Here is a 3942-nt window from a genome sequence, read left to right as displayed (position 1 = left end):
ATGAGTTACCAACAGGAGGCCCAGCTGGGGGACCGTGTTGCTCAGATTCACTCCGACTCAGAACATTCCTTTGAAACCTTGAAGTTGGCCTCAGAATACCCAGAGGGTCTGTCACATAGAAGGAAGTTTCCACTCAGTGATGGTGGCCCCTGATGGGTGGTGGGTATCCTCCAAGAGATCTGCTCTGCTGAACATGTTTATTCCTGTGGTCCTATTAACCAAGTGTTTGCCACCCTCAGGCCGTGTCTGCTGCTTGTAGAGGCCGCTGTGGTGCAGGAGCCCGTGTTTTGTTTTATTCTCTCTTCTGCCTTGTTCTGAGGTTTCCTCGTGGGGACTGACCTCCTGAAAAGGTTCAGTCAAACACTAGCAATTAAGGATCGGAAGGAATTTTGAATTTCTAAACTTCTGAGACATGGCAGCTGAGGTACAAAACAATGAGGTGTCTTGCTCAGGGGAAGCGTGGGCTGGTATCAGAGCTGGACCTACCAGTCTTGAGTTCTTGGTTTCCAGGGTGGTGATTCTGTCTCCACTCATACTGCAGCCAGTCAGTCAAGACACATGGGTCAGGCTGGTGAAAACGGTCAAGCCAGGAGTCCACGTGTGAACACTTCGAGTGAGCGCACATGGGAGTCTGGGTTCATGACAAGTGTGGTGCTTCCCATTTCAATCCGACACCCAGGACGTAGAGTTCTAAGTTGTTCTTGGCTATACAGTGCGTTTGAGGCCAACGTGGGCCACGTGAGTCCACTCTCTTTCTTTCTCAAAAAAAGAGAATTTGAATTTCTGGTTTTTCTCTTCAAAGACTTGAGTACAAATTTCTGCAAGATAAATGATTGCTGTAAACAGCGTCTGCCCCTAACAAGTGATGCACGCCCCTGCTCACCTGTCCCCACTGCTCTCTGCCTCCCAGACCTCAGATTGATGGCCAACTCGTATTTGGGGCTAAACTTGCACATTTGTGATGGCCAGAGGAAGAAGAACGTGATCAATATCTCCTCCTCGCGTTTATTGAAATGGGTTATACCTCAAGGAGAAATGGGTATTTAATTTTTTTTTTTTCTTTTTGGTTTTTCGAGACAGTTTCTCTGTGTAGCTTTGTGCCTTTCCTGGATCTTGCTCTGTAGACCAGGCTGGCCTCGAACTCACAGAGATCGGCCTGGTTCTGCCTCCCAAGTGCTGGGATTAAAGGCGTGGGCCACCACCGCCCGGCCAAAATGGGTATTTTAGAAAGCACAGTGTTTGAGGACCAAAAGAACATAGGGTACTTAGGATAGTGGTATGAGTTCATCTACCGCTGTCGTTAGCCTATAGCACCATGATCTGAAGAGAGAATCTGAGTCTATTTATTGATTGATTTTTTACTGCGAGGCCTTTGACAAGTTTTGAAAGTGGCTTTTCATAGCATGAGAGGAAGAAGAGGAACGGAACCAAGAAGAAATGGGACACTTCTCTTGCATCTCACCCCAGGCTGTTAAGACCTGAGATCAGTTTTTTTAGACCCTGGGTAAAACTGTCCAAAAGATGGTGCGGTGAGAATTCTTAATTTAGATAGGATTGTCTGGAACTGTTCTATTGTGATACAAGCAGAGTCACAGAGAAAGTGTCCAAAGAAAATGCACTGTAGCACTCTGAGAAGCAAAGGGCACCTGGAGTGTCCCGCTAACATGAGTAAAAGATGCCTCGCTCTGCCCACCCGAGTCAGAATAGTGCTGTTTATGGGCCCGTTTTATTGGTAAGAATCCCCCCCTCCACACACACACCCTGCTTCTATCTGTCCTTTAACTCCTCCGACTTACATTTCTTTCTAAAAGCCAGGAGGCTCTGTAAGGTTAAAAATAATTCAGCCGTATTGGATTGAAGGGGATTGAAATGTCATGAGCCACCCAGGGAGCAAGGGAACCCATTCTCTCCGCCACCACTGGTGCCTTCAGTTTGCCTTTCTCACTGGCATGACAGGAAAGCTGGAGCTGAGACCTGCTGAGGAAGGTTTCCTTCTGCATTGTTCTGCATGTCAACAGCAACAGCTATTTGTCACCACCTCAGAAGCTCTTTGACTGTAGATGAGGAAGGCCACCTGCCCATGTGGGAGGGATGCTCGTGACTAGAGCCTGCCTAAGAGCATTTAGCCTGACCTTGTGTGCCAGGCTGGCGTCTGAAGCAGGAAGTGCTGTTTTTGTACGTTCACCTCGGCAATTTCCTGACTCACTCTCTAGAAGGGGCACGCCCCATGGTCCTGACTGAAACTTCGGATGTTGTGATGCTGGCCTTTGCCTGGCTGAGCATGGGGCTTGGAGGTGGAGCCACTTGAGGAGGATTAGCAGAGGATGAAGCTGTTGTCATTAGGATGCCACACGTGGCAAACTCAACATGACCGCCCACCTCTTGGGTGACTCACGCAGGCCTAAAGCGTGATTAACTTGGAGGGTGAGCAAGCAGGTATTTGCTTCAGTAGGGTGAGGCTGAATCCCTTCCTCTCTCCTCTCAGCACCCATTGCTCCTTTTGGAAAGAATTTCAGGTCCACGTGGACCTGTGAAGTCTCTGTTGGCCTGTGGAACCCTTGTCATTTGAACGGCTCAATGAAGTGGCACTTGTGACGGAAAGCAAGGCTCTTCAGATGTCTGGATGTTCTTTGGCTTTCCAGGGACCTGGCTGGCTCAGTTTTACCCAGTGGTCACTAAGCAGTTGAAGGAGTGGCCAGCAAGGGGACAGCTGGATTGGCTCAGCCTCCCTCTTCTCACGGAGCACATTCTTGGCACCCTCATCAGGGCTGGCGTGTGGGTGATATTACCGAGGTTCTTTCTCCCACACCTCATGCATCACATGTGCTAGGATAATGGGGGTGTCCTGTTGCCAATCCTTTGCAGGCCACATCAAAGCAACAGCTATTACGCTGCAGAGTAAGTTAACGTCCATCCCGATGTAAGCATTGTTTATCCCCTTTATATCATTACATGAAGCACTGGTCGTACATTATGTATGGGACATCAAACATCCTGTGTAATCTTATTTGAGTGTGAATAGGACCTATGTTTTAATAATAACCAGCATTTTTACTATGTGTATGGCATCACAGATGTGTCATTTTAAATTATGTATATAGCTTTTAAAGTGTGTAGTGACTAAAATAATTACAGTTGCTTCATGTGGCCTATATAGGATATGCCAGTTAGGCAGATACAGACATTCAACTCACATAAAAAGGTCACCTTACCTCGCCTTTCAGGAAGCATGGAGGTCACATTTCCAGTAGAACTAGAATGGCTTTGCCTATGAAGGGCAGGAATCTTCTTCCTTCCTCCTCTCACATTCCACCAGCCCCTGTCCCTTCCACGGGCATATGGTTTTGTTCTACCTCAGTATGTGGTAGGTCTGAATTCTATGTGATGCTTTCCATAATCTAAGGTTCAGAAGTGGGATGTGGTCCAAGGAACCCCCTAGACAAATGCTCACTGGGATAGCACATAAAAACTTGCTCGCCTAGCCGGGTGGTGGTGGCCCACGCCTTTAATCCCAGCACTCGGAGGCAGAGCCAGGCGGATCTCTGTGAGTTGGAGACCAACCTGGTCTACAGAGCAACTTCCAGGACAGCCAAGGCCACATAGTGAAACCCTGTCTCGAAACCTCCCCCCCCAAAAAAAAAAAAAATCGCCTGCTTCTTCAAGACATTTCCGCTGTTCCTCCAGGGCCCCTTGTATCCTCCCAGGATGAGGTCTCTCATGTTGGAGCCCCTCTGTAACTGTACCCTGTCCCTCTTTGGATGCTGACAATCCAGGAAGATGCGGAGAAAGCCTGCTCCCAGGAGTTACTCTGTTCCCCACAAGGTGTCAATTCTATAGAGCAGGGTACCGGTGGGGGTGGGGGGTGGGGGTGTCAGTCGAGATCAGCTGTATAACTCCTTCGGAGCAGCAGCCTGGGAGTTAGAGTTGTGAATGGGATGCCCC

The sequence above is a fragment of the Peromyscus leucopus genome, chromosome 15 (assembly GCF_004664715.2).
Source record: "Peromyscus leucopus breed LL Stock chromosome 15, UCI_PerLeu_2.1, whole genome shotgun sequence".
Taxonomy (NCBI): Eukaryota; Metazoa; Chordata; class Mammalia; order Rodentia; family Cricetidae; genus Peromyscus; species Peromyscus leucopus.
Note: the sequence above shows the minus strand (reverse complement) of the source record.